The 24990-nt window shown below is 39.5% G+C and overlaps 1 protein-coding gene across 1 annotated transcript in view; it reads left to right on the top strand.

The window, feature by feature from the left end:
* Positions 1 to 10075: 10075 nt before the first annotated feature.
* The window catches only part of LOC103178918 (muscarinic acetylcholine receptor M3), a 71548-nt gene continuing 56633 nt past the window's right edge, over positions 10076 to 24990 (top strand). Inside the window, exon 1 of the mRNA XM_007893907.2 lies at positions 10076 to 10115. The gene's annotated coding sequence lies outside the window, so the exon portion shown is untranslated. The remainder of the gene's footprint in view (positions 10116 to 24990) is intronic.

The raw sequence follows: 24990 nt of genomic DNA, 5'->3' as shown, positions 1-24990 counted from the left end.
GTGTTCTAGAGAGTGGGGACAGAGTGGCAGAAGGCCCGCCCGCCAATGGTGGGTGTAGTGGGGTGCGAGGCAAGGGATGTGAAGCATGCTGGAGCCCGTTGAGTGGAGGGAGCGGGCAGTTTTGATAGGGGGTTAGGAGGGCATAGAGGTAGGGAGTGGGACCAGGATCTTGAACTGTATCCTTTATGAGAAGCCAGTGGAGTCGGGCAAGGATAAGGATGATAGGATCATGGAGCCTGCTGTGGGAGAGGACACGTAATTATTAATATAGTCGTATAATTTTATACACACCACTTTTTCTCATGCATTTGGGACATGAGCAGAGAAACTGACAAATAGGTCACTTGAGCAAAGGCAAATAGAGCTGAACTTGAAGTATCAAGCTTGAAGAAATTTGCAGCAATGCAGATTGAAGATGCAGACTGGTTGAGCAGTGCTCAGATTATGTAATACGTGATGCAGTTGTGCGCTGACTACAGTGTTGTACGGCAGTTTTTTCCAGGTTATAGTCAATCTGTTCATTTTTTGATATCCACATATTTTATACCTGGCACAGAGCCAGCATTTTATTTGTTTAACCTTTAAAGTCTTCTGCCAAAATATTGAGTGTTACTCATGGCCTTACATGGATACAATGTATAAATGCATGCAGTAAAGGTTCCAATATAGATGTAACCTTTGTGAGAAGTAATAATATGGAGTGAAAATTGTAGGAGAATTGCAGAGAACACGCAGACCATTCCCACATACAAAACATGACCGACCTCTGGGTTATTGGGTGACTGTAATGGCAATATTGATTGGTGAGCATGTGCAAAATGGGAAGTGATTTTGACAGGAACTTGATGACTTGGAAGTTTTTTTTAACCCTGAAAGCTATAATGACTGACCTCCAGGTCATTATGTCACAATCAACGTCACCTTACACTTTGTGCATATGTAGCAAAGCAGAAAATGATGGGAAATTGGCCATTTTAGGTGGAAAAGCTGCTTGACGTATGTTAAGCAAGCGTATCAGCTGAGCACATGTGCAATGAACGGAGTCCACAGTGTAATCATATTATAAGTGAATTTTACTATTGTGAAGAGGTCTGCACTATATATTCTTTCTCCTCACATGTTTTCTTTTAAATTTTGTCAAGGAGCGAGTTGTAATGTGGCATTTCCATATTCTATCAATACTGTCTGACAATCTTCTTACCTCATGTTTAATTCCTCTAAGGACTATTCTGATTTTATGCCCCCTGTTTACTATGTACAGTTTACCAACCCCTAGAATAAACTTTGAACCCACTATTCTCTCATAATGTGTCCAGTGTCCAGGCCTAAACATCTTCTGTCTGGTAGATTTTAACTGTATGCTTGTAAGTTTAAATTCTTTAAAGAAAGAGCTATTTTCAGTTTCCTGGAGAAACACTTATGAATGTGAATGGGGATAGTTGGGGAGGAGAGAACATACAGTGGTGTATCAGTGCGTTGCCCTGTATCATTCCATACCATTTAACAGCATGATTCAGGAGAAAGCTGTTTTAAATTGTCGAAATATCTAACCACCTCATTAAAATGTATGGTGTGAATAGCCATTATATTTTTTCTGCAGTAAAAACATTCAAAAGGCAAACAAAATGCAATATTACACCAAGCAGATTACAGACTCACATTCCTGACTGTGCTGAGCTAGTTGTTCTTACGTCAGATAGGGGTAAGGTTTTCTCCCTAGCTCCATCCACAAACCCCAGCACATCCAAAACTCTACTGTCTGCATTTCACCCGCAGCAAACTCGGCATGCCTGACACCCAGTCCTCACCAGGGAATAGCTTCCCTTGAATCGGTATCAAGATCCTCACCTAACCTACAGACCCCTTTACTCCTTAATGCTTCTTTATCTCTCTGATCTCCATCCACTGCACTCATCTACTCGGCCCCTCCAGTGCGGTGGAAGGAGATCAGAGAGATAAGGAGGCACTAAGGTTAACTTGAGATTGCTGCATGCCCTGCCCTAGCTACCCTATCATAAGTGGCCAAACTTTCAGATTCTGGAAAATGTATTTGGATGTCAGGTGAGGACAAGATCATGGTTGGCTGTGATTCTCTCCCACCTCCCCACCCCCTGCCCCCAATTGAATAACCTCTTCACAATCATGAACCAGGCTTGCACATGAATAAGATAACAGATGGAACTGAACCTAAGTTAATGGAAGAAGGAGTGCATACATCTTCAGAAGAGGCACAGGAGAAAATTGGAGGGGTTAAAATAAAGGAAAAATGCGAGTTTATGTTCATGTCATCTTCAGAATGTGAAATCCCCCCCTTAAAAAAAGGGCAAAGGATTGCACAATTAAAGGATAAAATATAGTATTTTTGTGCACAAATAAACAATAAAAACTGATGGTGTGTTGAATAAGTGGCAAGCTTTCCTACCCAGGACATTCCATGGTTTATTGCTATTATGATATAAATAAAATATACTGTAAACCAGTCTCTATTTCACTTGCTCTCTGGCAAGCCATGTGAGTGTTTGTGCCAGGGATAGTGTGTGGCAAGATACTAAGCTTTAAAATGGGGGAAGAGAAAAGACAAGGCAGTTTAGGATGGGTGCACTCTGCCACTTGTTTAATAGCTTCTTATGTCCATCTACATTTGATATACAGCTGGACGACCGGACATTATTTTTTAAAATAATCTTTTTGTACAGACTTTTATGATTATGATCGAAAAGGTGTGTGTGATTTTGATGACCTCAGTAAATTGTTGGTGAAGCGAGCATGACTGCACCTTTTATGTTTAATTGGCTCTGTAATCTTTATCTTGGGAATTGGGCGAAGCTGGCATTTTGCCTATATTTATTGCCAACTCCGAGCTGCTCTGAGAAAGTGGTGGTAGGAAGAGAGTGCTGTTCACTTGTGTTCTCTCAGTGTTTGCAAAGCTATTTTTTTAGAACATCTAGATGTGATTCAGTAAATGCTCAATTTGTGCTACAATCTTGAAAATATGGGCATAGAGTATAAAACCAAGGTTTTGTTTTGAGAAATCCATGTATCTCTAACTTGAGCATAAATTGAACATAATTTGGTTTCAATGCTGGATTGTGTATTTCAGTGAAACAAAATTATCAGGCACGATAACAATAAAACATGAGCACTCAAATTTTCATGTTGAAATTTTAACATTTTCTTTATAATGTAATTTATCAGACAGCGAATGAATTTCAGATTTAAGAAATTGTTCTACCGCACCTCCAATGTCTCAGTTGTTAAAGTTGCTGCCTGAAGGAGAACTGAGCCATGCAAATTGGGGAGGTCTGAGGTCTGATCCCTGGTCTGCTGTGAATTAGGCAACCCAACAGTTGGGTGAGTACAACTGGCTTTAGTACCCAGGGATTAGGAAGGAGAAATGTTAGAATCATGGAATATTACAGCACAGAAGGAGGCCATTCAGCCCATCGTGCCTGTGCCAGCTCTTTGGAAGAGCTACCCAATCAGCTCCACTCCTCTGCTCTTTCCCCATACCCCTACAGATTTTTCCTTTTCAAGTACCTATCCAATTCTTTTTGAAAGTTGTTATTGAATCTGTTTCCACCACATTTTCAGGCAGTGCATTCCAGACCATAACAACTCCTTGTGTAAAAAAAATGTCTCCTCATCTCCCCTCTGGTTCTTTTCTATGTTGGCTATTATTCCTGTTTTTGACCACTTATCAACTGACTACTCTTGGAAAATACATGTGCAAATGTATCATGCAAGGACAAGGTTAAGTTAGGTTGTGATGTCCCTGCCTAATAGATGACTGACACTCAGTGTCTGAGTTCACAGATTGATTACTAAACACATATGGGTGAGCTAAAAGAGGATGGTCAGTGCTCATAGTACCATTGCATAAATCAGCATTTTCAGGAGAGGAGGAGAAAAGTTTTGGATACATTGTTTCCCATAAATAAATCCATTAATTATTAGTTCATTGTTGATTAAAATGATTAATCAACCGATTTTAAGGGTTTATTTATGGGAAACTATATGTACCTAGAAATTAATCAAAAGTATATCTTGTGTCAGAATTTTGTCATTGAATAATGAAAAACACAAATTATGTTGTTTTATAATTGAGATGAACAAGTTTAAAAAAACACATTTCATGGTCTATGAAAGCTACCATTGCCTTGTAATGCTAGATTCCAGTGACAAATTGCAGTGCTGAATGTTATTGTAGTATAAAGCAATCTGGTGAAATATTCACTTTCTTTATGAAGATTTTACTGGTCATATGAAGGCTCTTCTGTACTGAAAGTTATTGTATTTGCCTATGTTTGCTAAATGGGAAAATTGAAAGGCTTGATCCAAGCTTCACTAACCAATTACCCAAAGTCAAACAAGTCAAAAATGGCTAGCAGAACCCCCATTGGAGAATGTATGAGCAGATCTCCTTTCATTACTCTAGGTGGCAAGGGGGCTAAACAGTGTTATACTTGTATATCACTGTATAACACTGTTGAGCCTGGAGTTCTTCAGTTTACGCGCACCAGGAATGTTGACAGAAGAGCTCACAGACAGTTCTTTGCAATTCCTTTACTGATAATGAAAGATGTGATTAGGCTGATGGATTCATTTTCTGCATTTTTATGCTAATATTACATTCACAGATAAGTCAGATATTTCTCCGTTGTTTTTCCTCCATATTAAATCGCGCATTCTTAGAAGATTCTCAGTTTATTAGCATTTTGATTAAAGAAAACTATCTGCAAATTCTGTAACCATTAATATTTGTCTTTACCCGTCTCAGTATCTGATGTCCCAGTGCTAGGGAAGAGTTAACTCCAATAACTAATTAAATCTCACTTTTATTCTTAACAAGTTTTGTTCAATTATTACTTCTGATGATGGATTTTGTCAACAACAACTTGCCACCTATGCTCATAATCTCATAAATCTCTCTTTTGCTGTCCAAAAATGAATTTCTGATTGATATTAAGCATTTTCTTTCAGCAGAGTAACAAATCTAAAAGTAAAGAAATAATGCTAAATTTGTACTAATCATGGGTTAGGCAGCACCTGGAGTACTATGTTCAATTATGGGCACCTCACTTAAGGAAGAATAATAATTCTTGCATTTGATATAGCGCCGTATCACAAGCGCGTTGATATGTCTTAAAGCGCTTCATAGAATATATTTTAAAATGGATACAAAATTATGAGGGTTTTGACAGGGTGAATAGGAATAAACTATTTCCTCTGGTAGGGGAGTCAGTGACTGTGAGAACATATATTTAAGATAGCGGCAAGAGAAATGAAAGGAGAGCTTAGTAAAACTTCACTCAAAGAGTTGGTGGAGTGTAGATTGCTTGCCAAGTAAGATGATAGAGGCAGAGTCCATTGTGGGTTTCAAGAGGCAAGTAGACGGGTATATGAAAGGTAGAGACTTGAAGGAGAATGGGGTTAAGGTAGGCTAATGGGATTGAGAGTACAACTTGCTCTGAGGGATGGAGCAGTCTTGATAACAATAATAATAATCTTTGCATTTGATATAGCGCCTTATCACATCTTCGAGACGTCTCAAAGTGCTTCACAGAATATACTGTAAAGTGAATTGACTGTATATTTTGTGAGCCGAATGGCCTTCTTCTGCGCTGCAAATTTCTATGAATCTATAAAATCAATACTGAGATCTGTCTGAGTCCTGTGGAACTGATGAATGTGGCACTCTTGAAATGCATTTGTTCTGCAAAATCAACTCCAATCTTGAATATGATTGACAATTCTGTTGGAAGGTTCCTTATGTTGAGATGGGCCTGAAAGTAACAATGTTTGTCCATATTCTTGGGCACACAATGACATTTCAAACAACTTGTACAGCAAAGGACAGTTTTCTCACAGACAGTTTTTAAATTGATGTTTCACTTTTATATTATGATATCCAAGGCCTTCTGTGATCGTCTGGTTACAGAATGAGTTATATTGAAGCTGGTAAAAATACCAGCTTCAATTAGCATGTGTCTGCCTTGCATTTTCAATCTATCTTATAAAGTTATTATTAGACAGTAATAACCACGTATGCATTGGATTATGTGAATCTGCTCATAGCTCTAATGACACAAAAAGGGTAAGTGCATTGAAATCATAATGATACAGATACAAAATCTGGTAAAATTGTGGCTGAGTGAAAAGACAAGCCACAGTAATTGAGACATTAGCTGAGAAAGAAATTGCAGCTTCAGAGCACCTGATATGAGTCATTCATTATTGAAGATGGCCTTTGATATCCCAGGAACATCTCAACAGATCCATGGTTTCATGGCCAAAGCCCAAAGATATAAATCTGTCCAATATGGAACGGATGTATGCAAGTCTGTTCTGTGGTAGCGTTCAGAAAAGAGCTGCTGAACAGCAAGTGGTCACATGCTTTAGGGTGGCTAAAACTCTTACAAGTAATTTGTGTTCTGGAGCAATCAGAAGAGGAATATTAACATGCATTATTACTCAAAGGCTAGCATTCTGCACAGGTTGTATACAACCTAAAGCAGCATTCCTTTAGCTCCCACACCTCTGCAATCTGATGTTCATCAGTATTCAGCTGTTCTGAATTGTAGATTCTATATTAGCTCACACTGAATGATATGTGCAAACATAACACTCAGAGTTGAATGATGTCAGGTGACTGAAACCATTTTGTGTGAAAGAGGAAGTAGTGTAAAAATATTCACAACAACAAGTGGCATTTATATAGCACTCTTCACACAGGATAGGGTCCCAGAGTGCTTAAACATTATTTAGTGTTTGCTGTACTTTAGCTTACAAACACTATTTCATGAAGGCAAAAAACACTATGTACCTTATTGAGGTAGTCTAAATGTTTGTAAACTAAGTATTCTTCCTGCCTCTCCTGGAGGAAGATCCTGAAGGGAAGGGGAATTACAAATTTGTAATGCCAATTATTAAAAAGTTTATTTCGCCACAACAGTTTAGCGTTTCACAAATGAAGAAAGAATTAACACAAGGAGACTGGGTGACATGATGTATTGGTGTACATACCCAGCACTGTGTCATCTTGTGAAGGGATACATTGTTTGTCTACAATTGGTCATGGTTGTAGTTAATGCAGGAGACCTGAAGTGGTGGAGAGAGGAGCAACGATTGGGAATTGTAAGACATTCCTGCGTTAAGACTTGTGCAATACTGAGAGAGTTAACAGTAGCTGGCATGTAAACAGCTCATCTGCCAAGCAGTGTCAGGAAATGAATACTTTGAACACAATATTTATCTGATGAGAAACACTTCTAAAAGTCTTGAATAAGTCAATGATCTACTTTATAAAAACATTTTTAAAAAAACAAAAGATTAAGTTCCTTTCTTGTTTGGAGGATATAGAACGTGAAATATTTTCTTCTATATAAAAAAAATTGTTATAAATTGTGATCTGTTCCAGTCTAAGCTCCTATAAGACTTGGATTAAGAGCAGAAAGAGGCTTTCACAAGACAATAAAATAAAATGTGAATGGAAGGGGAAACTGGGCACATTACTGTAATTTCACCTCTGGCACCTGAGTTCAAGTCCAGCCTGGAATAATAGGATGAACATCTCCTTTATGTAACTGGATGCAAATAAACTAAATTTTGGAACTTCAATTTCTGGAGAATAAAATTTACCATTATTATTAGTTTCATTCATTTAGATGCCACAAGACTCGTTTGTATCACTGTAGAAATATCACTCTGATTTAAAGGTGAGAAGTGCTTTTCTGAAGGTAAATTTAAAGTCTATGGAGAATTAAATTTCTCTTGCCACAAAATGTAGTGTCTTAGATATGTGCCTATATGGGGGCAATCACTGTACCGAGCAAATTGAGGAATCTCACCCTGAATACTGACAGAGCAAGAATTATGGTTGAATTTAACTCCTATTGTATTTAACTTATGAGTCTTCAATGCTGCCACTAAGGGTAAGGAGCTGAGAAAAATCCATTCTTTTAGAAATGTGAAATTGAAGTGACATTGGGAACATAATTTTTTTTTTCCACTTTGTGCCTTAAATATATTTTTACAATGGAAAAAAAAGGTTTAAAAATCCTAGTACCTAGGAATTAAAACAAAATGAAGTGAACTTCAATGACAATTTGATAATAATCAATATATTCAAAACTACTATGGTGATATCTCAGTTCTGGCGGGGGTGGGGGTGCAAAGGCAAAACCTCTCTTCTGAGGTCTAAGTGTTGTTTAGTTCCAAAGTAGGTTTCAGTCAATACTTTTATTTATCTATTTATTGCTGGCAATAGTTAAGGAACGGCAATTATGACGGTTACCCCATATAATCATGCAAATCAGCTATATTAAAGTCTGTACTTCCTGCTTCTTTTTGTAACGAGACCTTAGCTCTGATGTTGGCTGTGTGATGATTCTGTACAAGGCTCTATGATGGTTCGACAAACCCCTCCTCTGAGTGTATACCCTCCTTTAGGCAAATTCAATCTTTGCCTCCTTCTCTTGTTGAATCTCCAGAAGAATGACACAGCTGAGAGTAAGATGTCCCTTAGTATAGCCTTTTGAAGAAGTTAAAACTGACTTGTCTAGCTTTCCTGCAGCCTCTAAGTTGCAAAAGAAATATCAGTTCCTCAATTGGTTGAAGATGTGGAAGATCTGAAGAGAAACATTCCTATACTGTGTATATATATAAAGTATGTGTGTATAGTATGTGTCAGGGGCATAGTCACGGGTAAGCCACAGCCCACCCACTTAGCACCCAGGCCCACCTATCACTCTCCTTGCTATCTCAGCAAGTCCGCTAGCTCAGCCCAGGGAAGAGAGTCAAAGTGGGAGATATAATACGGTGGCATAGCTAGGATTGGAAATTTGATCGTTGTCCATCCACTGTAAATTGGTGCCAACCCAAATTTCTATTCCTGGCTATTCCACCAGAATGTGAGTATGTGTGTGTCTATATGCATAGTGTATACACACACACAATCTTGGGATCACAACCATAGAAAATCTCAGAGCTGAAAATCTTTTGTAAAGGACAGTTGTAGAAAATAAAAGTCTAAATTTCCTTATGGTGTTGTAAGTCTTAAGAAAATAAGGAGCATTTAATATAGTAGTGAAAGTACAACTGGGACTGTTTTGCAGAGTGATTCACACTTAAAAATAAAGCTTTCTCCTATATCTCTAAGAAAGTGCAATTATTGTTAGAGGTTTTGAAGAACAACTTGCATTTGTACAGTACCCTTCGTACAAGGTAGCTTGTCGGAGCACTTTACAGTGCTGGAGCTGGAATCTGAGCCGGGAGGGAGGGGAGGTGACCCTAGGCATGGGCAAAGAGGAAAGTCTTCAGATGTGATCTACAAAATATAATACATTTATACAGCACCTTTCAAGTTGGGAGGATATCTCAAAGAGTTTGACAGAGCTCGAAGGACATTCAAACTGAGAGTGGGAGCCGAGGAGAGTGGAGAGGTGAAAGATGGGTGAAAATGCAGTCAAATACACAGTTACTACATTTTACAGTAGATTCTAATATTACAGACATTTGCAGTGCCTTATCTCTCCTGCATACGATCAAGAACTGATTGGAAATATATTCACAGATTCCAAAAATAAATTTAAACTCAGGAAAGCAAAAATAAAGCAAAGGTTATAAAAAGAATGCTGGCACAGGATGCATGTTTCAGGCATGAACTAAGTAATTCATTATTTGGAAAAGGATTTCCTACTGAAAACAAAGGAATTAAACATGATACTGTATCCAGCAAATGCTATGCAATGTCATTGTGACTCCAGCAGCTGAAAGACTAATCTTCACTGTTGAATTAGAAACCATTTATGGGGTAATTTTTGCTGAAGGATGTTTGGGATTCAATCAATTCTTCCTGACATTTCTTATTAATGGTCTTCACACTTGTTTATTTCCATTCAAAATCTGTGCTGCCCGATTTGTTGTAGAAATAATGACCTTAAAGTATTTGTGATCCAGTGACAGTTGCAGACGAAACATCAAGTGTTATTTTTTTCCCTCCAGCTTCTAAATGAAAGCGCAATTCGAGCAACTAGATGTACAATGGACATTCCATTTCCAGGTCCAGGGCACGTCACTGCAGCTTGATGTAGCCAGACTTGTCAATCAAAATATTGGTAAGCTTCTTAAAGTTTTCTCTGTCTGTTTCTGCTCTGCCTGTTTAGTCTAGATATCAAGAGCCAGTTTGCCAATATGATGCTGTTGCAATATGTGATAGCTATTTATTGCAGTTTTGATGACAATTAAATTATCTCTTTTGCTTTGTTAAGGACATCAGAAATACCACCTTCATAGTTAGCTCGGAGCAAGGCTCATATGAAGTGTAAACAAATAATGATATAGCCATTGAAAGCTTTAACTCAAAACATCTGAAAATAGGAATGACTTTTTAATTCATATGTATCACATTTTAATGACAAAAATATCACAAAATATGCTTACACGTATCAATGAGAATAAGATAGTTATTGCAAGGCAGAGAAGAGGAGGTTCACAATGATTTCAGAAGAGCATTGCAGGCCAAACATTTTGTATCTAAAATTAATATGTACCAGCAATCATATTTATGTGTTCCTTACATGTAATCTTTGTCACAGTTGGGCAGTGGATGTCAATCATTTGCCATTCTTGTTTGCAGGATATATGTACAGTAATTCCTGTCTCTCGACACCTCATGTGTCATCGCATTCATCAATGCTCACTATACAGAAAAATTGTGGCTGTTATCAGCCTGTCACCAAAATAGTTACAGATAGATAGCTGAATCCAGGTACAGTGATAGGGACATATCACAAGCCTCTGAAAATTACAGAGTGCTGAGCAGTGTGTCGTGATGGATTTTAACAGCAACGACAAATTAGATTCGTATCATGTCGGGAGGACGTCCCAAAGCGCTGATATTTCCTATTTTAATTCTTCAAACTTTTTAGTGTAAAATATTGTTTGCAGTTTTCTACAATTTTCAGGTTGGTTAATATTTTAATGTTATTAAAGAGACTCAGTTATTAAAAATTGAATGGACTGCCCAAGAACGTTCAAGAGATGGGTTTTGATTGACAATCAAATCAATTTTCAACTGTAGTCCTACTGTAACAGTACAGATTAATTTCCCAGGGACACTATACCCATAAGATGGTTTCCACATCCAGTGCCATTTGCTTCCCGAATACATTCAATAGCAACCATGTGATTGAAAATTCTATATTCGCAACCAGAAAATTGTTGCTTTAAATAATTGGCAGGGGATATTTGGAAATAAAGGTCAGTTTTGTGACCAGCGTTTTGGTTCCCAACCTTTTTTTAAACTTTTAAAACTTTTTCTTGGCCGAGACACATCCAGCAAGTAAAAAGTCACAACTTCCAGTTTGGAAATATCATATTTTCAAGGATCATGTTTCTTTTTTCTTGGGTAACTCTTTCTTTCTTCCCTATCCCCTCCACTGAATTTCATATATTTTTTGCTCAGTTTTATACTTTGTGCAACTCATTCCCTCTACCATCCATCTCACCCACCTCCATCTGTATCTTTTTTAAAACCCAACTAAAAAATTTGCCCACACTTCCTGTTACCTTCCCTATCCCTCCTCTCTTGCTCAGCATCCAAGATTCCATCTTTGGGAAGCTTTATCCTACGTGAAGTGCGCTGCATAAATTAAAGGTGTTGTTGTGATAAGACTAGCCAACTGAAGGCAGTTAGAGACATTGAAGCCCAGTTGGCAATATTATTTAATGTATCACAGGGCATTTGTGGTGAAGTGAATTTGTGGTTATGTAAACATGTCACAGGAAATATTTACCAGTCATCCTCCAGTGTTTTTGGTGCCATGTAAAGGGATTGTTTCACATTCACATCTAAACATGTCAAAGTTATAAAATGGACAAAATAAAATTAACTAATGAAAAAAGCAGAACTCTGTGCATCTGTGCTTGTGGTCACAGTCACGAGCAGTAGCCTGCTTGTCGTTGTTTCATCGCGGCTTGATTTGTATTGGTAGTGAACAATCAACACAATTGTTGTGTCCTCGCTAACGTTAAAAATAAAGGTGGGTATTAGACATACATTCATCAGCTAAAGTTAGGATATTTTGATAGGATTTATTTGGCATTCTTTCTATGATAAGCATGTCAATGCTGGGAATGAAACAATTTCCTATTATTGTCATCAACTGCCATCAAGTCCTGTCAAGTCATTTGCATTGTGTGTTAGATGTAGAATGAATTTCCCTTTTGTTTGTCCTATTGAAAATCCTTAAATCCAACCCCAGAGCACCCCCTACTGCACCAAAAGATAAACAGTTAGTTCAGTCTTATGATTTATTCTGCTAATGTGATTCATGCTCACACATGATTGTTATTTCTTCAGCTATGATAAAAATGTGAATGAACACTAATATGAATGCAAACAATAGAATGTTAACTAAAATGTAAGTATTTAAAAGCTTGTGCTCTCCCAGACATCAATGTTTTGCTTCTATTTACCCTTTAGAATTCCATTTGCAAGATTATATCTATTCTAACTTTCTCTTCTAGTTTTAAGGTCAGTTTTTTTGCCTTTCATATTTTCTCTTTTATGGAAAGTGGAAGAAATGTTTACGTTTTAAGATTAATCTTCAATGGATTACTGTTTTTGGTCAGCCTGTCGCAGTTGGTAGCACGCTCCCCTCTGAGTTTGAAGGGTGTGGATTCCACACAATGAGCTCATAGTCTAGTCTTGACACTCCAATACAGTCCTGGGAGTGCACTGCAATATCAGCGGTGCCACCCTTTGGAAACTGAGCCTGTTCCTCCTGTTCAGGCTGAAAGAGTTAATGATGCTAATAATAATAATAATTCTTGCGTTTGATATAATGCCTCATCACGTTGTTGAGACATCTCACAGTTCACAGGATTTTACTGTGAAGTATAGAGGCTGTATTTGTAGGCAAATGCAACAGCCAATTTATTGGAGGGTTTGGGGATTGTTGGCCAGGATGCTGTCATCCTTTTTGAGATTTTTGAGATGCTGTCTCAAATGCATGAATTATTACTTTATTATTATTATTATTAAAGCTGGGCTGACAGGCGTTTTCAAGGCAGTGAAAATGTAAAAGATTGATGATTATCAAGGATGTAGTCACAGATATACCCCAAGTCAATTACAGATGTAACTTTTGCTCCTAACACACTAAACAGGGCCACAAATAATAATAATAATCTTTGCATTTGATAAAGCGCTTTTCACATCTTCTAGACGTCTCAAAGCACATCACAGAATAAACTGTAAAGCGAATTGACTGTATATTTGTGGGCGAAACGCAGCGCAGAGCAGTGTTCCACAAACAGCTGTGGATTGAAGTGACCAATTTATTATTGCTTTTTTTCTTGAGGGATTATTATTGGCGTGTGGAGTAAGGAAACTAGCCCAAGGTTTTGCTCTTCTGGGAATCGAACCCAGGTCTCTCGCTTGAGAGAGGCATGTGCTCTAACCACTAAGCTACAGGACTCGACAAGTCCTAAAACGAGTAAACTCACTAATATCTGAGACTTGGCTGCATCTGAAATACTGAACATGTTTGCAGCTTTTGAAGGGTTAATAATATGTTGTTTGGCTTCAATGCACCCGAGCTGCAAAATTACCTAGTTTGTATTATACCAGTGAAACAAAAACAACCAGAAACATTCTTACTAAAAACACAAAGTGGAAATGCATAGTACGTCAATCAGCAAAAGAGAAAAATAGGCTTACGTCAGAATTGAAAGGTTAACCTGTCCGTCTCTTTCAGATGCTGATTGACATGTCCCACTTTTGTTTCATTTTTGATTCTCAGAATTGAGGCACTCAATTCTCAAGGGAATTCATATTAAAGTGCATTGTTTTAAATTATTTTATATTTAAAAAAGGGAGTGAACTTGAATCAATCAATGTGAGAGGCCGTGGGAAGCACTACGTGGAGATGGTCTGATTTCCTTCACAGCGTTTAGTTATTGAATCATACAAATTTGCATTTGTGTAGTAATTCTGGCATTTGATATAGCGCCTTAGCACATCGTTGAAATGTCTCAAAGCATTATACACCTTTTTTTCACTTTGGGGGACATCCCAAGGCACTTAACAATACAAAAGTTACATTTGTAAAGCACCTTTCACATTGGGAGGACATCCCAAGGCGCTGATCCGATTAGGACCCGAGCAGGGAGTGGGGTGTTGGGATCAGGGAGGGTGGAGGGCAGAGAGTGTTGGAGGGAGAAATTTGAGGCGTGTCTTGTAGAAGGCAAGGGAGGGAGCGAGGCAAAGGAATGGGATGGAGTTCCAGAGGGTGGGGGCAGAGAGGAAAAAGGCTTGACCGCCGATGGTGGGGAGGGCCAGGCGGGGGACATAGAGCAGGTGGAGCGGAGCGAGCAGACAGGTTGATAAGGGGTTAGCAGTTTGGAGAGGTAGATGGGTGCAAGGCCATGGAGGGCTTGAACTTGAGAATGAGGATTTTGAACTCAATTCTCTGAGGGATGGGGTGCCAATGGAGCCGGGCAATGGTGGGTGTGATGGGGTCACAGAGCCTGGTGTGGGAGAGGACATGAGCTGCAGAGTTCTGGATGATTTGTAGCTTGTGGAGGGAAGAGTTAGGAAGGCTGATAAGCAGGGAGTTGGCATAGTTGAGCCTGGATGTAACAAAGATATGTATGAGGGTTTCGGTGGCCTGAGGGGTAAGGCAATGGCAGAGTCAGGCAATGCTGCTGAGGTGGGAGAAGGCAGAGTGGGTCATGGCATGGATGTGGGGGAGAAAGGAAAGTTGAGTGTTGAACAATACTCCCAGGTTCCGGACTGGCTCAGTGAGGTGGAGTGTGCATCCGTGGATGCTGATGCTGCCAGTGCCTGAGGTGCGGAGGCTCTGGCCCAAGCCAATCAGGAGAGCCTCGGTCTTGCTGACATTCAAATGTAGAAAGTTAGCTCTCATCCGGGACTGGATGTCTAACAAGCAGTCTGTCATGACATCAGTGGTCCTGGAGTTGAGGGTGGAGGTAGAGAGAGTGAGTTGGGTGTCATTCATGTACATGTGGAAGTTGACCCATGTCTGCGGATGATGTCACCAAGAGGTTGAAGGGGAGAAGACCGAGGACAGAGCCCTTAGGAACAACACATGAGATGGTGTGGGGGCTGGAGGAGAAGCCATTTTTGGAAACAAATTGGAGCCAGTATGAGAGATAGGATCTGAACCATTCAAGGACAGAACCTTGAAGGTTGAGGTGAGAGGCGAGGTGGTGCAGGAGGATAGATCGGTCCACAGTGTCAAAGGCAGCAGAGAGGTCAAGAAGGACGAGGAGAAAGAGGGAGCCCTGGTCAAAGATGGACAGAATGTCATTTGTTACCTTGACCAGGGCTGTTTCCATGCTGTGGGAAGCAACAACTCTTTCAAGGTCCTTGGAAAGGAAAGGGAGGCGGCTGAATGGATCCACTCGATTTTGGTCTCGAGGCAGGGAGGGTGGGAATGTGGATGAGGGAGGAGAGGTTAACCCCTGGGGTCTGGGTCTGGCGGAGCTTGCGGTGATAGTGGGGAATGGGGCAGGTCAGTGTGGCTGCTGCTGGACAGCCAACGACAGAGTGCTACGGTGAGCCCGACCGATGATTCCCAGGCTGGAGCAGAGGGAGGTTGTGGGACAGTCAAGTGGGGATAGGAGGTGAGGAGGACGGAGAGAGAGGAGGACAGAGCGGGAGAGTTGCAGGGTCGGGAGCATTTTTACGGAAAATATGCTCGGGTCGGGGGCGGCAGCCAAGATGCGAATGCCGAGACTTGAAGGAGGCGGTTAGTGAGGCATGGTCAGCCCACAGGCATGGAGACTGCAGGGGATAGAGGTGGCATAGAGGGGGGAGAAGTAGTAGGGCATTTATTGTATTATCCACCAGGTTGCCCAACCTGGAAGATAACACCGAGCAATCTGTAGGGAAAAGACAGTTCCTGACTTGGCACCTGAGCCAACAGGGTGGGGAGGGGAAAGAAGACCGAAAGCGCAGTCAAAGAGGTAGGTCTTGAATGAGGTGAGGGAGGGAGGGAGGAATCCAAGATGGACTTCTAGAGAATGTGAAAAGATAGGCTGAAAGCCCAGTCACCGATTGTGGAGCATAGAACATGAACATGAAGAAGGCTGGTGCTTGGTGTGTTGGTATTGTTTGAGGAAGTGGCAGAGGTAGGATAGGGCAAAACCGTGCAGGGATTTAAAGGTGAGAACAAGGATGTTGAACTCATCTCATGAAAGTTGGCCGCTGATTAAACAATTTGTTTATGTGAGAGCGAATAAAATCCTTTCCCGGTGCAACTTTTACGAACTTCAAAGTAAAAACAGTAAAATAACATGTGCCTCAACAAATTTAGAATTCTGTTTAGCTGTGCCTATCAGTTCATCAAATGAGAATGTTTAATTCTCTTTAAATTTCTCCCGGCCCCGTCTTAAGACGTTAACTGATGTTGAGGAACAAATCAAAGGCTGGCTGTAACCTTCTGGTATTTGCCCAAGTGGAAATGGTTCATGCGTGAGCCAGAATAGTGAGTGCTGACTGGCTATTGAAACATTGGGGGTAACATGAAGCAGTGAAGCTCATCAGTTCCTCACCTTCAATATTCACACACTTGCACTTTCCAGCAGTAGTCACTGGATAATAATAATAATAATAATCCTTGCATTTGATATAGCGCTTTTCACGTCGGGAGGACGTCCCAAAGCGCTTCACAGAACACACTATAAAGTGAATTGACTGTATATTTGTGGGCGAACGCGGCAGCCAATTGCGCACAGCAATGTCCCACAAACAGTCGTAGATTGAAAATGACCAATTTATTATTGTTTTTGGTTTTGGAGGGATTATTATTAGGCGTGTGGAGTAAGGAAACTTGCCCAAGGTTTCGCCCTGCCTGGAATTGAACTCAGGTCTCTCACTTGCAAAGCGAGTGCTCTAACCACTGAGCTACAGGACTCCTTCTTCAACTGGTCACTGATAGTGACCAGTTGAAGAAACTTTGCCTAATTATTTTCTCTCCCAATCTTAGTACAGTATGCAAGGGCAAGAGGTCATTTGTTGTACCCTTAACACCACCTGAGATGAGTTAGTAGGTTTCAGTTAGTAGCTGTCCCTGTCTCAGTCACAGCCACACACAAGCGCATGGTTCAAATCTCACTTAATAAATACATCCAGACTACTAAAAACAGGGTGTCTGGAGTGAAAGTGGATGGATCTGAAATATACCGCAGGCAAAATGGCACTAAACAGAGCTAATGACCTCCCTCTTCATCCCCCCCCCCCACACACACACACAAACACACAAAGCTCTGATATCTTGCAGTGATTCAGACACTGAATTTTTTATGAATTTATGTTGTATATTTAACTCGTTCACCACAGATGTGGAAATCAATGGTTCCTTTGTAAATAAGTGGAAAATGGTGTGTGTTCTTTCTTAATTTTGAAAATATGCTTTACAAATTCAAACAATGGATCATTGCATAGGATTAATATATTTACATAGAATTTTATTACCCAGGATAATGGACACCTTTTATGTCAAACATTGGCCAGGATTTTGTTTTTGTTTTGTCAATAAGGATCAGAGAGGTGCAATTGTATAAATTGGTTCCAAGTGCAATTTTAAACTGCTGGATGGGTGATAACTATCAAATAATATTTGCTTTTAATGGATATTTTTGGGCCTGACACATGTGGAAATGCATCACCATGGCTTAACAGTATCCAAAGCAACCAGTATCCAAACAATGCATCCCATCTATACATGGAAATTCTAAATATTTATCGGAATGGAATATGCATCCTCTCCCTAGAGGGACATCTTGCATACCTAATTCTGGAGAGTGCTAACCACAGGATGGAGAGAGCCAAAGCTTGGGTACCCGAGAGTATGCATTTGGAGTACTGCTGGAGTCTAATCAGCTAACACTGCATAGCTTACCATTCATAGCAATCTCTGGCAAGCTTTCCTGCTTCTTGTCCAACTAAGACCACCCTACCCGTTAGGGCTTTGGCTTGCAGGGTTAACGGGAGCTGAGTATGAAGAATCCCCCAATGACTGGTTTGGACTTCAAAGTCCTGCCAATGAGCCAGGCTGGCTGTGCTATCAGCAACAGTGCCTTGGAATTCTACAGACCCGCCTGGCTCAGGAACTGCATTACCAAGACCGCCACAGAGGGCAGGCTCGATTCCGATATTCCATTGCCAGGCATGTCACCTTGGAGCCAGTTCAGCTTGAAGAAGACCCCACTTACTTCCCATTTCTAGGAGGATATCCACCAGTTGGTCATTTGATATGACAGCCATGCTTTTGAGCCCTCACTAGGTGGATGACAGATAGCAGGAACTCCCTGTGAGTTTCCGGGTAGACAACACAGCTCAGCATGAAACGTGTGAGAGCATGGCCACTGTCTACCTCCCCACAGTTTGGACATATCCCTTCCGATTGGGCAATGATTCTACCAATTGGAGGTGCAGAGCTTGAGCAGCATCTGCTTATCTCTCTGCAAACCAATCAAGGTGGACTCCAAGCCTTGGATGTACGATTACATGTTCATGAACGTGGACTCGAGGTAATGCCTTCCAGCAGCTGCCACCAGAAGTCTCAGACTTTCCTCATCAGGTATCTGGCAGACATCTGTCTTCAGTGTGGTGGAGAGATCTTTACAGGACAGCTTGTGACTTGCCAGCCACTGTAATGTTCTTGAGGTCCAAGTTCAATGCGATGTACCAGGCTTCCTCAGCATCAGCTGCTTAATCCAGGTCCTCATTTGAGGGAGCTTGGCAAATAGACGTGTCTGCTGTGAAGCTGACTCTGCTTGAAGGGAGCTTAGCAACAGGTTAGTGTATGTCAGTGGTTTTAATGGATGTAATTCTAAAAATAGTGTTGGTGTTTTACGAAAACATAGCTTCTCAAAACTGCTACTACCCTGGTCCAATTTCTTACTTCAAACCAATTCATTGAATCATTCCACCCGTCCGGATACACAAGAAATCTCATATCGTTCTCATGATTTCTTTCCCCAGTGCAGCATTCTCCACTGCTCTCTTAAATGCACTGACTGACACTATGGTTCAGACAATACTTGGTTCCTCGCCCAAGTGGCCATTCTTCATATATGAGTTACTACTATTTTGTAGCCTGTGTTCATCTATAAAATACACAAAATAAATCCTGTGGTGTTTTGAGATGTTCTCCCAGATTAAAAAGCATCATATCAATTGGAAGGAATATTAAGCAATCAGAGCTAAGCCCTATCCTGGTCTTAAAAATGTGTGGCCACACACTCAGTCCAGAGCAATGAAACCAGTTCTGGATCCTTAAAGCTTTCTTAGATGAGATTGGCTAATTCAGTACATTTTGAGGAATGAACCTAAGATCATCTGAGTCTGTATAGCTCAACTGCAGTCCAGACAGCAACTTTAAAAACTGGGTCATTGAAGGAATACAATCAGATTGTTTGTAAGATGTATGCAAAATAATGTATTCTGGTTAAATAGGCAATCAACTAGAGAATCAATCCCTTCTTAAAAACCTTGACAAATAAAAGAGCATGAGCTATAATAATAATATCCTTGTATTTGATATTGCGCTTATGATGTTGAAAGATCTCAAGGCTCTTTGCAATTGTACCAAAATGTTGCATTTTGAGAGGGTGATAAAAAGAAGTCTGATGAGTGGTACATGGTAATGAGGTCCCATGCGAACAACAAAATGCAACTTACATAATTGTTTCATGTGCTTCCAATATAAAGAACAATTCTTGGTGACCGACACAGGGAAGAATAAAAATAAGTTATAACATCAAACTGATAAAGGAAATCCCCTGAGGAATCAGTAGTGCAAGTGTTAAGCTAACCTAAAATACAGTTTTGCACATTCCAACCTTGTCATAGACTTGAAAGCATTTAAAATGAATCTCGTCACAAAGAATGACAGCTGCGCCTCTGAAAATTAGCTCTCTGATTTATTTACAGACCTCGGAAAGAATTTCTTCAAAGAATCTAGATGGAATTTCTGAGATGACTGAAGTTTGCTGAAAGGCATATTGTCTTAGACTTGATACTAGAAGATTTTGAAATTCTGCAGCCTCAACATACTGACAAAGCAATGCCATCTTTTTGAGGTATAAGGTAATAGAGAGGAGTATGTATGCCTGAAGTTGATGTCTCTTGGTAATTTCTAGGCTTCAGTTCCCGGCGTAGCATTATCTTCCAATCATTTTGCTTGTGCTATGACAATTTCTATTTCTAACAGGGTGTTGCTATAGTCTTTTTAAGATCAATAGGTTAATAAATTATTACATCCTTTGAAAGGTCCTTATCATGCACATACAAATCCTTCAAGTCTAAAATTCACCCATATTCCAAGCATATATGGTGGCAAATTGGTTGTTAAAACTCCATGCAGAAGAAGATCCTGAGAGAAATGAATGAGCTGAGACCTTATATTTAGAAAATGATGCACTGATCCTGTGGTTAGCAACAAAAGAACAAAAATCGAATCATCACTGCGTGAGACATATAATCGTCCTGATTTTGTACGGCAGACTGGTTCAAAACCATTCAATCTAAAAAAAAAGCACAATTTTTAATCACATTCCTCTTTTTTTAGCAATTGTTTACAGTAAATATAGACTCTAACTATTTCACCCCCTGTAGTGTGGGTTTTTAGGAATAGGAGGAGCTGTCATTTCATATTGCTATTCACTCCACCGTTGCTTCACAGACAGACATTATTTTGCCAACAATTGCATGGTCAATATTAAAGCTTGATAGCTTCCTGACTCTACCCTACTTGTTCTCATTGACACTTTGTTTAAAAAAGTGCGTTTAAAATTGTGTGTTTGTTTACATTATGCATTTTTGTACCAGTCTCCTATACAAAACCTGGACTGTCACTCATCTAACACGCTGGTGCATTGATATTTATCCCCACATGTTCAGATGATTTCTGATTGTTTGAGAATCTGTAAAAGTGAGGATGCACATCTTAAATACTTTACACCTCCATTCTCCACATATCTCTTGCTGTCCATTGTCTCCCTTAGCATCAACTTCCTCCCAATCTTCCAACTCATGCACATGACTTGGGGTTTGTGCCACCCCCACACCCCCAACCTCACCTACAGTATGTGTTGTGCTTGTATCTGAGCCAATCTCTGTTGAACCTTGTGATGAAGGTGAAGTGTGTCATGCTGAACTTGTTCCAGGTGGTTGGAATCTGGCAGAGGTGTTAGAAGTGGGGAATGTCTGTATGGAATTGGAAGCCTATTTTGTCTTCAATGGTCTAAATTTGCCAGTTTGGTTCAGTGTAAGCAAAATATGGAATAACATTGGGGGAAGGATATAGTAATAAGATGTAATAGTCACACATTCTATTTTTTATCAATTGCAGAAAATGTTACACTTTAGTAGCAATGCAAGTTGTGAAAAACCTATTTATTTCATGACTTTTATCTGGCTCGTCCAACTGTAGGCAATTTTTCACAGATGAAATAATGGGTTTGGAATCAGATTCAAATGCTTTATCATGTACTTCAATAATTTTATTCTAGCAAGTTATCTAAAAAAAACAAGTCTAATCATCTCAAGATAGTTTTTGTGGCACTGTTGGAAAAGAGAAGAGAGTTTAGCCCAGAGTCCTGACGACAAACCAATCCGATAGAATTGGCCATTCACATCATGACATCAGTCACATCAATAATAATCCCTCCAAAACAAACAATAATAAATTGGTCATTTTCAATCTATGACTGTTTGTGGGGCACTGCTGTGCGCAATTGGCTGCCGCATTTCGCCCACAAATATACAGTCAATTCACTTTACAGCCTATTCTGTGAAGCGCTTTGAGACGTCGAGAAGACGTGAAAAGCGCTGTATCAAATGCAAGGATTATTATTATTATTTACATGCATTTGCTACCCTAATCTAAGGATTAGTTCTGGGTTAGTTACTTACTCTGTGGCTCAATGATTGTATCTTCTTCTGACGTCTTTGTAAGTGTCCCTTTCCAATAAATCTAACATTGAAGATGCATGTGGGCAGATAGCATGGCTTTCAATGGTGCTAAAGTATAGTGCTGAGTGGGATTAAAGTTTTTACATGACTCCATCCACAAGCTCTTTAGCTAACAGACTGCAGTGAAAAGTCATGCTTTAGCATTGATGCTTTCAACGGCGTTTATGCAAATCTCTTTACACTGGAACAAAGTCCACTTTATTAAACAGTTCACATGTACAGTAACAAGCCACATGTACACATGGTTTAAAGCATTACCAGAAACAATAACAGTCAGAACAATAGAGTCAGTTTAACAGAATGATCCTTGAAGAGAGCACAACTGCTTCTCATCAAAGTCGGTAGCATTTGAGGCAATGGGTCTGGTTTGTTCAAAGAGGAGAGATAAAATTATTGGTGAACTTCAGATGTGCTGTTTTCACAAACTACCAGTCATTTCACTTGGTATTTAAGGTGAGTTATTCTTTTCTATGTACATTTTTAATATTGTTGAATGATTTAACTGTTAATATCAGATTAAAAGATGTATGTCTATATTGTGCAAATTTGCATATATAAATAATAATAATAATTCTTGTATTTGATATAGCGCTTTTCACATCTTCTAGATGTCTCAAAGCGCTTCACAGAATATGTTGTAAAGTGAATTGACCGTATATTTGTGGGCGAAACGCGGCAGCCAATTGCGCACAGCAATATCTCACAAACATGGATTGAAAATGACCAATTTATTATTGTTTTGTGTTCTATTGATGATGGAGGGTCATATTGTGTTAGTCTGAGACCGCTCATTTAGAGGGTCATGTTTTCTTAATTGTATGTAGAACTTTCCGATGAAATATTGAAATAGGCTAAGAATTCAAATTAATTTGACTCAATGTTGTTTCCGGGATACTCCTGCAAATGTGCCTAATAACAACGTTCAAGATAAATATGAGCCTCTTATTTGTTCTCATTGTTTCATTAAATCATTAATTTAGATTTTGTCTGTCTTTTAATTTAGAAACTATTTACATGATTTGTGGAGTTATTTTCTCCCATGGCATATATATTCCATACTTATTAAAACTGGCTCAGCTGCTAACATTTTTGACTTTTGAGTCACAGGGTTGTGAGTTCAAATACTACTTCAGGAATTAAAACTCACAATCTAGACTGACACTCCATTTCAGTGTTGGAGGCGCTCTGCATTGTTTGAGGGGGCATTCGTTGGGTGAGAAGTTAAACTGAGGTCTCATCTGCCTGTTCAGATGGATGTTAAAGATCCAATGGCACCAGTTGAAAATAGAAGGGAGTTTCTTTCTCCCTGTGTCCTGGCTATCATTCCTCTTAATACAATTGGTCATTCACTACATGGCTGTTTGTGAGAGATTGGTGTGCCAATGCTGTTTGCCTATTCTCCATGAAGGTTTGTTTAGGCTCAGCCTAGTATCTAATATGTGGGGAATGGAGAAACCCATCATCATGCTTAAGAGTATCCCAAACAAATTGTGGGTTCCAAATAAGCATAGAAATTTTGCAGTATGTGGAATAGAATGTCACTCTTTCCTGGAGTACTGAAGCATATTAGGTACAGATTGGTAAAGCCAAAGCTTGGAGACCCCAGTGTATACATTGGATTTGTGCTGATGTTTAATCAGTTAAAAAAAAGTTTGTCCTTGGAGTTTTGAGGGTCAAAAATCCAATCAATCAGAATTCTGTTTTTACAGATGGCTGTTTTTTTTAGGCACCAATAGTCATGAGTAGCAAACTTTTCACTGCTTGTTTATAATAAGGAATCCTAGAACAATAATAATATTGAACAAGTAGCAAACAGCTTTGTATTGTCAGCTGTTGGACTCTAATGTTCTGTTGTTTTTGACATGGGCAGTTTTACAGGATGGTTTCTTTATACATAGCTGTAGATCGTGCTTGCATTCAGTACTTTAAATCTCACCCCCTGCCTACTTTTCCTGGATATTGTCAAATCACTTTGCTTTTACTATAGATGCTTAAAACTGGGTTTAACACATGCTTGAAACAGGAGACATTGTCTGTTTTAATGCTTGCTCATAGTCCTTACAGATTGTCAGTTCATCTTTTCAATTAGTTCATGCAGCCACTGAAGAGAATGACAGCCATATATGCTGCTAAAGTGCTATTAATTCACTGGAGGGTTCCAATAGGGGCAAATGGAATAAAGGATTGACAGAGTCAAATGTCTCTTTGGCACTCATCTCACACTGATATTATATCTGCCACTCAATTCAATTCAGCTTATTGGCGACGATCGTTTACACTGATAGCATAATTAATTTTACAGCATGCTTCATTCATTGTATTAGGCTGCATGAATCGTACTTTCACATATTCCAGTGTTACAAGATCATCTTTGTGTCACTCATATCATTACTGCACCCATTAAAACAAATTTCCATTTAAACCAGATTCAAAAAGTAAACCCATAAAAATACCTTAAGAAGTATCAAGACAGGAAAACAGGAAGACATAGGTTCACAGATGAAAGGTGCATTTTCAGCACAGACACTAAGGATAAATTTTTTTCCCCAGAGAATAATTGACAACTGGACAGGTTACCAGGAAGGGTGGTTGAAGTCAGTGCACTGAACTCACTTAAAAAAAAATCTTGATCCTGTGATGGGAGGACTGTAGGGTGGGTATTCCAGAGGGATGAGATCAGATGGGCCAAATTACCTTCTTCACCAGAACCAATTTTGTGATCTTCTGATTTGATTGCATTTCAATGGTTACTGAGGTAGAGGTGATAATGCACCAAAGCTGCACAAGTTGTTTACCAACATACCTTTCTATACACCTGTAGATGAACTCCTTATTTTCTTGACATTTATTATTTTGAACTCCTCTAAACATGGTCATTTTTCCTCTTCAGACTAGCTTCCCTAATGTTTTATCAATGTGATGGAATAACAGCAAAAACAACTTGCATTTATATAGGTCCCTTAAGATAAGATAATAACGTC

The sequence above is a fragment of the Callorhinchus milii genome, unplaced genomic scaffold (genome assembly GCF_018977255.1).
Source record: "Callorhinchus milii isolate IMCB2004 unplaced genomic scaffold, IMCB_Cmil_1.0 Scaffold3, whole genome shotgun sequence".
Taxonomy (NCBI): Eukaryota; Metazoa; Chordata; class Chondrichthyes; order Chimaeriformes; family Callorhinchidae; genus Callorhinchus; species Callorhinchus milii.
This window is presented reverse-complemented; position numbering and strand designations above follow the sequence as displayed.